The 13,456-nt window shown below is 45.6% G+C and overlaps 1 pseudogene; it reads left to right on the top strand.

Moving 5' to 3' along the window:
• The first annotated feature begins 7,639 nt into the window (after positions 1–7,639).
• On the top strand, positions 7,640–13,377 carry LOC117934516 (annotated as a pseudogene).
• The last annotated feature ends 79 nt before the right edge of the window (positions 13,378–13,456 follow it).

The raw sequence follows: 13,456 nt of genomic DNA, 5'->3' as shown, positions 1-13,456 counted from the left end.
CGCGCGACGGAAATCCCGTGATGCCGGAATGCACGAGCGGGGGCTACATGCCGACACTGTAGCACAGGACGCCTCGGGAAGCGTGCGATCACTGTAGCAGGGGCGCCTCGGGAAGCGTGCCCGACGGGAATCCCGGGATGTCGGGATGCACGAGCGGGGCCTACATGGCTACACTGTAGCACAGTACGCCTCGGGAAGCGTGCGATCACTGTAGCAGGGGGCGCCTCGGGAAGCGTGCCCGACGGGAATCCCGGGATGTCGGGATGCACGAGCGGGGCCTACATGGCTACACTGTAGCACAGTACGCCTCGAGAAGCGTGCGATCACTGTAGCAGGGGCGCCTCGGGAAGCGTGCCCGACGGGAATCCCGGGATGCACGAGGGGGGCTACATGGCGACACTGTATCACAGTACGCCTCGGGAAGCGTGCGATCACTGTAGCAGGGGCGCCTCGGGAAGCGCGCGCGACGGAAATCCCGTGATGCCGGAATGCACGAGCGGGGGCTACATGCCGACACTGTAGCACAGTACGCCTCGGGAAGCGTGCGATCACTGTAGCGGGGCGCCTCGGGAAGCGTGCCCGACGGGAATCCCGGGATGTCGGGATGCACGAGCGGGGCATACATGGCGACACTGTAGCACAGGACGCCTCGGGAAGCGTGCGATCACTGTAGCAGGGGCACCTCGGGAAGCGTGCCCGACGGGAATCCCGGGATGTCGGGATGCACGAGCGGGGGCTACATGGCGACACTGTAGCACAGGACGCCTCGGGAAGCGTGCGATTACTGTACCAGGGGCGCAACGGGAGGCCCGCGCGACGGGAATCCCGGGATGCACGAGCTGGGCCTACATGGCGACACTGTAGCACAGTACGCATCGGGAAGCGTGCGATCACTGTAGCAGGGCGCCTCGGGAAGCGCGCGCGACGGAAATCCCGTGATGCCGGAATGCACGAGCGGGGGCTACATGCGACACTGTAGCACAGTACGCCTCGGGAAGCGTGCGATCACTGTAGCAGGGGCGCCTCGGGAAGCGCGCGCGACGGAAATCCCGTGATGCCGAAATGCACGAGCGGGGGCTACATGGCGACACTGTAGCACAGGACGCCTCGGGAAGCGTGCGATCACTGTAGCAGGGGCGCCTCGGGAAGCGTGCAAGACGGAAATTCCGGGATGTCGGGATGCACGAGCGGGGCCTACATGGCGACACTGTAGCACAGGACGCCTCGGGAAGCGTGCGAGCACTGTAGCAGGGGCGCCTCGGGAAACGTGCCCGACGGGAATCCCGGGATGTCGGGATGCACGAGCGGGGGCTACATGGCGACACTATAGCACAGGACGCCTCGGGAAGCGTGCGATAACTATACTAGGGGCGCCTCGGGAAGCGCGCGCGACGAGAATCCCGGGATGCACGAGCTGGGCATACATGTCGACACTGTAGCACAGTACGCATCGGGAAGCGTGCGATCACTGTAGCAGGGGCGCCTCGGGAAGCGCGCGCGACGGAAATCCCGTGATGCCGGAATGCACGAGCGGGGGCTACATGCCGACACTGTAGCACAGTACGCCTCGGGAAGCGTGCGATCACTGTAGCAGGGGCGCCTCTAGAAGCGTGCCCGACGGGAATCCCGGGATGTCGGGATGCACGAGCGGAGCTGCATGCGACACTGTAGCACAGTACGCCTCGGGAAGCGTGCGATCACTGTAGCAGGGGCGCCTCGGGAAGCGTGCCCGACGGGAATCCCGGGATGCACGAGCGGGGGCTACATGGCGACACTGTAGCACAGTACGCCTCGGGAAGCGTGCGATCACTGTACCAGGGGGGGGGGCGCCTCGGGAAGCGCGCGCGACGGGAAGCTCGGGATGTCGGGATGCACGAGTGGGGGCTACATGGCGACACTGTAGCACAGTACGCCTCGGGATGCGTGCGATCACTGTAGCACAGTACGCCTCGGGACGCGTGCGACTCGTTGTGCGCATGTGATTGGAATCCCGAAGATGGCGCGAGCCGCCATCTCGGGTTACGTGACGACACTGTAGCACAGTACGCTCGGGATGCGTGCGATCACTGTAGGACAGTACGCCACGGGACGCGTGCGACTCGGTGTGCGAATGTGATTGGAATCCCGAAGATGGCGCGAGCCGCCATCTCGGGTTACGTGGAGACACTGTAGCACAGTACGCCTCGGGACGCGTGCGATCACTGTAGCACAGTACGCCTCGGGATGCGTGCGACCACTGTAGCGCGTGCGACTCGGTGTGCGAGAGTGATTGGAATCCTCAGATTGCGCGAGACGCCATCTCGGGTTACGTGGCGACACTGTAGCACAGTACGCCTCGGGATGCGTGCGATCACTGTAGCACAGTACGCCTCGGGACGCGTGCGACTCGGTGTGCGAATGTGATTGGAATCCCGAAGATGGCGCGAGCCGCCATCTCGGGTTACGTGGCGATCACTGTAGCACAGTACGCCTCGGGATGCGTGCGCTCACTGTAGCAGAGTACGCCTCGGGACGCGTGCGACTCGGTATGCGAATGTGATTGGAATCCCGAAGATGGCGCGAGCCGCCATCTCGGGTTACGTGGCGACACTGTAGCACAGTACGCCTCGGGACGCGTGCGACTCGGTGTGCGAATGTGATTGGAATCCCGAAGATGGCGCGAGCCGCAATCTCGGGTGACGTGGCGACACTATAGTACAGCACGCCTCGGGATGCGTGCGATCACTGTAGCACAGTACGCCTCGGGACGCGCGCGACTCGGTGTGTGAATGTGATTGGAATCCCGAAGATGGCGCGAGCCGCCATCTCGGGTTACGTGGCGACACTGTAGCACAGTACGCCTCGGGACGCGTGCGGTCACTGTAGCACAGTACGCCTCGGGATGCGTGCGACCACTGTAGCGCGTGCGACTCGGTGTGCGAGAGTGATTGGAATCCTCAGATTGCGCGAGACGCCATCTCGGGTTACGTGGCGACACTGTAGCACAGTACGCCTCGGGATGCGTGCGATCACTGTAGCACAGTACGCCTCGGGACGCGTGCGACTCGGTGTGCGAATGTGATTGGAATCCCGAAGATGGCGCGAGCCGCCATATCGGGTTACGTGGCGATCACTGTAGCACAGTACGCCTCGGGACGCGTGCGAGCACTGTAGCGCGTGCGACTCGGTGTGCGAATGTGATTGGAATCCCGAAGATGGCGCGAGCCGCCATCTCGGGTTACGTGGGGACACTGTAGCACAGTACGCCTCGGGACGCGCGCGATCACTGTAGCACAGTACGCCTCGGGACGCGTGCGATTCGGTGTGCGAATGTGATTGGAATCCCGAAGATGGCGCGAGCCGCCATCTCGGGTTACGTGGCGACACTGTAGCACAGTACGCCTCGGGACGCGCGCGGTCACTGTAGCACAGTACGCCTCGGGATGCGTGCGACCACTGTAGCGCGTGCGACTCGGTGTGCGAGAGTGATTGGAATCCTCAGATTGCGCGAGACGTCATCTCGGGTTACGCGGCGACACTGTAGCACAGTACGCCTCGGGATGCGTGCGATCACTGTAGCACAGTACGCCTAGGGACGCGTGCGACTCGGTGTGCGAATGTGATTGGAATCCCGAAGATGGCGCGAGCCGCCATCTCGGGTTACGTGGATACACTGTAGTACAGTACGCCTCGGGACGCGTGCGATCACTGTAGCACAGTACGCCTCGGGATGCGTGCGACCACTGTAGCGCGTGTGACTCGGTGTGCGAGAGTGATTGGAATCCTCAGATTGCGCGAGACGCCATCTCGGGTTACGTGGCGACACTGTAGCACAGTACGCCTCGGGATGCGTGCGATCACTGTAGCACAGTACGCCTCGGGACGCGTGCGATTCGGTGTGCGAATGTGATTGGAATCCCGAAGATGGCGCGAGCCGCCATCTCGGGTTACGTGGCGACACTGTAGCACAGCACGCCTCGGGATGTGACCACACCCTAAACCCTAAACCCTAAACCCTAAACCCTAAACCCTAAACCCTAAACCCTAAACCCTAAACCCTAAACCCTAAACCCGAAACCCCAAACCCCAAACCCCAAACCCCAAACCCCAAACCCCAAACCCCAAACCCCAAACCCCAAACCCCAAACCCGAAACCCCAAACCCGAAACCCTAAACCCTAAACCCTAAACCCTAAACCCTAAACCCTAAACCCTAAACCCTAAACCCTAAACCCTAAACCCTAACCCCTAAACCCTAAACCCTAAACCCTAAACCCTAAACCCTAACCCCTAAACCCCTAAACCCCTAAACCCCTAAAACCCTAAACCCCTAAACCCTAAACCCTAAACCCTAAACCCTAAACCCTAACCCCTAAACCCATAAACCCATAAACCCTAACCCCTAAAACCCTAAACCCTTAAACCCCAAACCCCAAACCCCAAACCCCAAACCCCAAACCCCAAACCCCAAACCCTAAACCCTAAACCCTAAACCCTAAACCCCAAACCCCAAACCCTAAACCCTAAACCCCAAACCCTAAACCGCAAACCCTAAACCCTAAACCCCAAACCCCAAACCCTAAACCCCAAACCCTAAACCCCAAACCCCAAACCCTAAACCCTAAACCCTAAACCCCAAACTCCAAACCCTAAACTCGCGATTCCAAATCCCAAACCCTAAACCCCAAACCCTAAATCCAAAACCCGAAACCCCAAACCCTAAATCCAAAACCCGAAACCCGAAACCTTAAATCCCAAACCTTAGACCCGAAACCTTAATTCATAAACCCCAAACCCTAAACCCTAAACCCGGAACCGTAAACGTTAAACCCCTAACCCCTAACCCCTAAACCCTATACGCTAAACCCTAACCCCTAGCCCTTAAACCCTAAACCCTAGAGCCTAGAGCCTAGACCCTAAACCCTAGACCCTAGACCCTAAACCCGATACCCCAAACCCCAAACCCCAAACCCCAAACCCCAAACCCCAAACCTCAAACCCTAAACCCTAAACCCTAAACCCGACCCCGAACCCCTAAACCTTGAACCCCTACACCCTCAACCTTCAACCCTCAACCTTAAACCCTCAACCCTAAACCCTAAACCCTCAACCCTAAAACCCTAAACCCTCAACCCTCAACCCTAAACCCTCAACCCTAAACCCTAAACCCCAAACCCTAAACGCCAAACCCCAAACCCCAAACCTCAAACCCTAAACCCCAAACCCCAAACCCCAAACTCTAAACCCTTAACCCTAAACCCTAAACCCTAAACCCTAAACACTAAACCCGAAACCCTAAACCCCAAACTCCAAACCCTAAACTCGCGATTCCAAATCCCAAACCCTAAACCCCAAACCCTAAATCCAAAACCCGAAATTCGAAACCTTAAATCCCAAACCCTAAACCCGAAACCCTAATTCATAAACCCCAAACCCTAAACCCTAAACCCGAAACCGTAAACGTTAAACCCCTAACCCCTGACCCCTAAACCCTATACGATAAACCCTAACCCCTAGCCCTTAAACCCTAAACCCCTAAACCCTAAATCCTATGATAAATATTTTTTATTTAAATTTGTTAAGATTTGATGTTAAATATATCTTATTTTATCATAATTTAGTTTAATGTGATGATCTTTATGATAAATATTTTAGAAAACAAATTTAGGGATTGAGGAGGGGCTGCTATGTGGCAACCCAATGAAAGAAAAAAAGGCCCCAGAAATTGGGCCCAAAAATTGGTTAGTGTGGGTGCCACATGGCGTCCTCCCAAAATTCCAAAAAATAAAACAAAAAAAATGCAAAAAGGTTTGTGGCGGTGTGGCAGCACCTGAGCGCGCCACGTGGCTTCTGAGTGCTTAGGTGTGGCTGGTGTCCCTCCCTTTTTTTCCCAGGAGGGTGTAGGTCGTCCGTCCTTTAACCAGAAATTCCGACCATCTCCTTTTTGAAACTACAAATTAAAGGTTTAGGGTTTAGGTAAAATGTATTATTTCATTATTATATTTAATTTTTCAATTCACATTTATTTTTAACTTTTATATTTATTATTGGACTCGAACCTGGTTCAATAACACGATATGTTATCATAAGAACCAACTCTCCCATCAATAAGATTTCAAGATGATTTAACTATAATTTTTCTTAATTAAACAAAAAACTTCGAAAAAAAATAAATGCACGAAAAATTAAAATTATGAATAATTACGTAAAAAAAAACAGCATAAATTATAAAGGTCGGGTGGGTGGTGAATCATCATTGGTTGTGTCATAATCGCACAATTTTGGTAAACACACTATTCTTTGAAGAAAACAGCATGAGTAATAATATATGAACTTACTACTCTTTTATAAAAGCAAACTAACCAACCTTTAATCTGAACAAATCAGTGTGATTGGATCTCCACATCTGAGACTTAGATTTGGACCATTTTTTTTTAAAACCACATATCTCTCTGAGACTCACCTAGCAGTGCCCTCCTCTTTCCATGTCGAGCCCCACAAGTCCCCTATCTGAAATGTCTTTTCAGCTTCTCAACCTCATAATGAGGCGAGCCATACCTTGATAGATTCATCTTGACACCACGATTCTCCCACAATTTGGCATGACACAATTCCTAGCCATTAAAAAGTTATCCCCTAAAAACTAATGAAATTTGACTTAAGCCCCCAAGGTTCTTAGGGACCCCACTGTCCGATTGATGTAAAACTCCTCCAAGCGGCTTGACACTTGATTTTCTCCTGGGTTCCGCCCCTCCCATTTTCATCCGCACCACCCGATCGTCTATCCCATCCCCCGATCGTCCGATATCGATCGTCGAAATCGACCATCATCGATCTTCCCCATTTTCTCCCACGTGAAAGATCCTCCCATTTTAGGATGATTGGCGCAGACATTGATCCTTTTTAATCCCCAAGGCCCGAGTTATGGCCCAAAACGCCTATTCTCCCATATCGCCCCATCCATCCATTGAAAAGCTCATTCGAGTACACCGTTGCGATCCTCACGGTTTTTTTTTATAAAAAAAATTGTCCAAAAACTCCATCCGGAGTCCCTGAAAAAGCCCCCGATAAACCCCCATTTGACATTTTCCCCTCTTGTTTGTAATGTCGCGATCAAAACCAAAACTATTCGTTAAAAAGCTAATCCAACCGTACGGATCAAAAGAACGTTTCAATTTTAGTGGGGGTATACCCTCTGATCCCAACGACCATTCCCGAATACCTAGAGTATAATACATCTATCAAAACCACCATTTTTCCTCTGTTTTCTTCCATCCAACACTCCATGTGTTGCACCTTCGTTATGCTCCATCCTCCTCATCATGTGACGTCCTCCCATTGGCCCACTTTTTTAACATTTTCAAGCCACCACCTTTTAATCTCAACCATTCATCTTTAACCTTAAGATTTTCAATTAATGCGTCATCACACTTTTTTAATCCGTCATATTAACCCACCAACCTCGTTTATTTATTACACACTTTAAACTTTTTTTCCACTTTAAAAAAAATTATTAATTTTATTTGCATTGCATTTTTATTTTTAATTAATTATTACATTTAAATTATTTTAAAGTTATTTGTTTATTTAAGAAAATAATTACTTTCATTTGTTTTTTAACATCCCGGGCAATCTTCCCGCTATCGACGACCACCCCACCGTTCAACATTTTCAAAGGCAATAAGACCATTCTAACAAGGGGGCTTCCTCCAAGCAAGAAGGCCAGAACCTCATTCATTATTCCAAATGCAGCATGGTGAAGCTTGCTGGAGGTATGTTATGATTTCGTCTTTCTCTTTCTCTGTGTCAGAATCCATGTGGTATGGCAGTGCTTTTTGACCTACTTCATTGTATGTATGTTTGGGAATCCAGGCTTGCTTCGCTGCGGGCTGAGATGTTTCAGCTACCTACAGCCTGATGTTAACCGTGCTAGCTTTGGGGAAGACGAACCAGACCTCATCATTAAGCTTCATGCGCTTGCTTTTTGGAAACAGGTTAGGCGTTTTACTGGGTATGCACTTTCAGAAACTCTTCCTGGTAGAGCATAGTAAATAGAAAAATGAGAACAATCCCCCCATTTATTTTCGTTTATTTTTTTCCTTTTCATGCCTATGCCTTTGTATGAATATATCCAAAAAAAGAATAGTATTCATTCATAGCCTTAATTTTGAATAATGTTAGGCATTTTTATGTTATCTATAGATGATGTGTGGGACTGTATTTAGGTTTACACGTTACTGCCTTTGAAAATGTTTAATCGTTCATAGCCGGAATGGCTGCAGTTTCACTTCTCTTTTCAGTTTCTCTCAGGCATATAATTTTATTTATTTATTATTATTTTGCTTCTTGTCAAGAATCGGTATTAGCCCTAATTGTAATTTTATTCTTCATCCCTAAAATTACATGATTAGCTTTTTCTTTTTTTAGTACTGCACAGACTCTGTTTTGTGATTTATTTCGAAGAACACTATTTCATTCTTTGCCATCAAATACAAAAATTCAAAAGATGTTACAATATAAAATTTCAACCCTTCTTTTAAAAAGACTACTGGAGGGAGGGAACATGTCATACTGGTGAAATTGTGAAAAATTACTTGTTTAAATAGAAAACAGAAGTAGGCTTCCAGGAGTTTGTCATACTGATTTTCTATTATGATCTCCTATTACAAAGAAACCACAAAGGAGAGGGACTTTGTTTAGGGAGGTGCCTTCATGTTCTTTCGATAAGAGGAAGAGCATGGAGAAGCCAAACCATCTTTCTGTTGCAGGAGGACTGGAGGACTTCTCAGGTAAGTTTCCTTTGGATTTCTGGTTCTCTTCCATATCACCATTCTTCTTTCCTTCTTGATGACTTTTGGGCATCATTGACTTCTTTGGGTGTGGACCATCATGGCCACATATTGCTTGCTTGCTAGCTTCTAAACTGTTGATAAGCTGGTTGTTACTTTGTTTGTCTACCTTTTATTTTATTTTCTATTTTCTCTCACAAATAGCTTGAATCTGGTTCAGCTCTGCTACATGGGATTTGAAGATCACCATCTTTTATTTTGTCTTAAACCCATGATCTATCTCACCTGGTTTGCAACCCCACTGATAGTGATTTTTCCAATATTTTATCCCTCATCTGTCTTTTTTTTTTCATATACTTCTCTGCTTCTGGTATCTATTTCTGTATCTCCATCTGGGAGTACAAGCTTAGAGAAATAAAGCTGTGAATACGGAGGTTTAGTCTCAAAGGAGTTCATAAAGTGCATCTTGAGCAGTTTCAGCCTTTTGGATTCCAGGGCTGGTGCCTGCAGTCATACATATTGCCATAATTTAAGGCTAAGCTCCAGTTGATTAGATGATAACAAAAAAAAAAAAAAACCAGTCCAGGACACTGCATCATTGATGGTGGCAATGAGTGGTATGAGAATATGGGGAGTGATGTGCAAACATATGACTCTGAGGCAGCAGTACAGATAACTGGTTAAGAAATTCCTGACGCTTCTGATTATTCTAATGGGTGAATGGATGATACGATACTTATCTAGCTAGGATTTCCAAAGAGTGCAGAACATTCTAATGGGAAACTTGTTTAAGATTTTCAAGCCACCACCTTTTAATCTCAACCGTCCATGCTCAACCTTAATGAGTACACCTTTTTCAATCAATGCATCATCACACTTTTTTAACCCGAACCACCCACGGTATTAAAAAATTTAAAGTCATATTTAACATATAATACCACCAACCTCATTTATTTATTTCACACTTAAAACTATTTTTCCACTTAACAAAAAAAATAAAATTTATGAACACAGCCCTTTTATTTGCATAGCATTTTTTTTAATTAATTATTACATTTAAATTATTTTTCCATTCCGATTTTAAGTTATTTGTTTATTTAAGAAAATAATTACTTTCATTTGTTTTTTTAACATCCCGGGCAATCTTTCATGACTGTAAGTCTTTCCTACCACCTAATTGTTTTTTGACTTTCTATTAATCAACATTTTTTTTTTTTTTTTAGTGTTTTGTATATAAAATCGTGGATGTTCATCAGAATATTGAATTGGGGGAACTCATTAAGACCAAACAAATTACCTCTGAGGAGCTCACTCAAAATTTTCTTCATAGATTAAAGAGGTAATAAAGCATAAAAAAGAAAGTTTCCTATTTGTCTGCACTAGTCATCTTTCTTATATCCATTGGGGATCCACTAGGTATAATCATGTTCTTGAAGCTGTGGTCACTTATACTGAAGAATTAGCATACAAGCAGGCAAAAGAGGCCAATGAAATGCTTGCCCAAGGAATATATTTGGGTATCTCCTTGATCTATTTCTTGTCATAATTTCAAAAGATTTGAAGATATGAAATTAATATATGGTCATAATTTTGGTGAGTGCATTAACTAGAAGAGGCAAAATTCTGTTACAAGGACAAGTACTATGGTGTAGGGTGTTTTTATTTCAAGTGGTGTCAATGTTATCATCTTGAAACTGGCACCTTATTAGGTTGAGTTGGTAAGTTTTTGGATGGATGAGCCTGTGCAACTTTCATCATGAAGGGGTTCAATTATGTTATTAGGGCACTGGTGCAGTAGGATGCTCCTAAAAAATTTGTCCACATGGGGAGCTCACTTTTCAAATGGATGGTGTTAAATAAATACCTTGATTCCAGAATTTAATAGTCAGTTGTGTTACAGGTCCCCTTCATGGGATTCCATATGGGTTGAAGGATATAATTTCAGTACCCCAGTACAAGACTACTTGGGGTTCAAAAACTTTCAAAGATCAAGTTCTTAACATTGAAGCTTGGGTTTACAAGAGGTATCTTCAATAACTCTCTTTCTTCTTTCTTTCCTTCTTTCTTTCTTTCTTTCTTTCTTTCTTTCTTTCTGAATAAAAATAAGAATCCTTAATAAAAGGATAGGGAGCATGCAGAAAGATATGTATCTTCAGAAACCTGAAAAATCTTTGGCCATGTTCTGACCACTTAATCTTTCTTTCTTTCTTTCTTTCTTTCTTTCTTTCTTTCTTTCTTTCCTTTTTTCTGAAAAAAATAAGAATCCTTAATAAAAGGATAGGGAGCATGCAGAAAGATATGTATCTTGAGAAACCTGATAAATCTTTGGTCATGTTCTGACCACTTAATCTGTTACTCTGATTGGTACAGGTTGAAGTCTTCTGGGGCTGTTCTTGTTGCAAGGCTTGTTTCTGGATCACTGGCATATGATGACATCTGGTTTGGAGGTAGGACAAGGAATCCATGGAATATTGAGGAATATTCTACTGGTTGATCTGCTGGACCTGCTGCTTGCACCTCAGCAGGTATCCTTTAGTGCTTGAGCTGTTTGTTCTCAATGTTAATTTCTTCCATTTGATTTTCTGGCATGATTTATTGGTTGCTTTTTATGTTTGAGTCTTCACCTCCTTAACTACTTCTCATAGTGCTTTTCACCTTAACAAGGGTCTAATGTTTATGCACTTGATGTTGAAGGAATAGCACTTGTAAATCAAAATCCCTTTCCAATTATTATAGCATGAATATGTGATCATGAACTCACTTGACAAAAGCTATATGGAACATGCATTGCTTCAACTAAGAATTTATTTTCCATCACAGGCATGGTTCCTTTTGCAATTGGCTCAGAAACAGCTGGCTCCATAACGTATCCGCTGCTCGTTGTGGTGTGACAGCATTACGCCCAACTTTCGGTGCTGTTGGTTGAACTGGTGTAATGAGCATTTCGGAAAGCTTGGTATTACCATAATCATCTTCACTTTATGTGGCACATTTGTTTTCCTTATTTTGTTGTGGAATCTAAATCTAAATATTCAGGATAAGCTTGGACCTTTCTGTTGAAGTGCTGCAGATTGCACAATTATTCTGGATGCCATTCTAGTAAAGGATCCAGATGATCCCTCATAGGGGGACATTTCCCTTGATGACCCATTCACATTGGACATCACAAATCTTACTGTTGGGTATCTGCATGATGCTGAGATGGAGGTAAGAGTGGGTCTATGTATTAAAATTACAATATACTTGCTAAACTCAAATTTTTTAGTTCAAGTTATCATTACACCACTCAGGCCTTAGCCAGGTCAAGAACTTAATGAAGTTCATGGTTTTGTTTTGTTTTTTGGTTTAAGCGCCCACTCAGAAAACTGCTTGTAGGGCTGGATTATGAGATGTGTTACTTCTGAAGGTTTTTTTGGATCTTCAGCAGTATGATCCTCCTGAGGTTAGAGGTGGTTTTTGCTGAGGCATTTCGTGATAAAGCTTATTTCATCATTGAGGAAATTCTTAGAAATAGAGATTTAAATCTTGTGTCCATTTATTCCAAAATACTTTGCATGGTATGTTTTGCTGATGATCTATTGGCTTTTAGCTGAGCATCTAAAAATAAAACTTGTTGCATTGTTAATGAAATTCTTGGAAATGATTATACATCGGTTGCAGATTATATCCCTAGTTTTAGAATCAAACGATGTACAGCTATAGCTTATCTGACTTTACAAAATTTACAGAAGAAAAATCTGCTTGCGAAGTTGTGAATCTGCTATGACTACTAAAGTTCCTTTATTTGGTCTTTGCTTGCGTGCAATATATTGCGGAAGGTTTAACCAATTCATAGCTTTGAAACAGTCGACCCCATAGCTTGAAGCCAGGCTTCAGTTTCCACCTGAATTGCAGCACTACTAGCACCATGTCCAAAAATATCTCTTCCACTCTGCCACTATAAATCTGCTAATAGGAGTGAAGTTCCTCTTCCATGCCTCTGTCAATGATTCATTGAGGTCAAGAATAGAAAAGATCTAGTTCCTCATAATTACTCACGTCATTCCTTTTGGACCAGCTCTGAAAATTGTCGTCCATCAGTTCTTACCTTTGTCAAAATCAACATGTCTTTATTTATTCGTAAGCCAGGATAAACTTGGAACATTCTGGTTGCATGAATCTGTTTTGCTTAGCTATTATCCTAAACCTGCTGGTAATAGCTTTATCGAGTGGTTTCGTCCAAACAAACATTCGATTTAAGGTCCTCTGTGTGGTTATATGGAAAATGGTTTGACGTACAGGTGCTGTTTGTTCCCAAAAGGAGGAAAATGGGTCCCAGCTCACAAGCTAACGGAGTTCCATTATTTTACCGTCAGATTCAGAGGGGCCTTCTGAATTCTGTTTCATGCATTTATGGTATTTGAGGCATTGACATGTTACTTGAGAAATTAATTTTTTTTCAGGCAGTTATGGTGGAGATGGAAAGAGATGGTGGAGATGGAAGCCTGGAAAAGATTTCTTTGGTGATAGCGGGAGCAATGACTAAATCAAACAAGCATGGTCAAAAGGCTATACTGTGCAGCCCACTACCATTAGGGCGTTACGCCTTGACCCATTAGAATATAAAAAAATGAGATGTAAATACAAGTAAATATAATTAAGATATATATATATATATATATATATATATATATATATATATATATATAT

Source organism: Vitis riparia, chromosome 17 (genome assembly GCF_004353265.1).
Source record: "Vitis riparia cultivar Riparia Gloire de Montpellier isolate 1030 chromosome 17, EGFV_Vit.rip_1.0, whole genome shotgun sequence".
NCBI lineage: Eukaryota > Viridiplantae > Streptophyta > Magnoliopsida > Vitales > Vitaceae > Vitis > Vitis riparia.
This window is presented reverse-complemented; position numbering and strand designations above follow the sequence as displayed.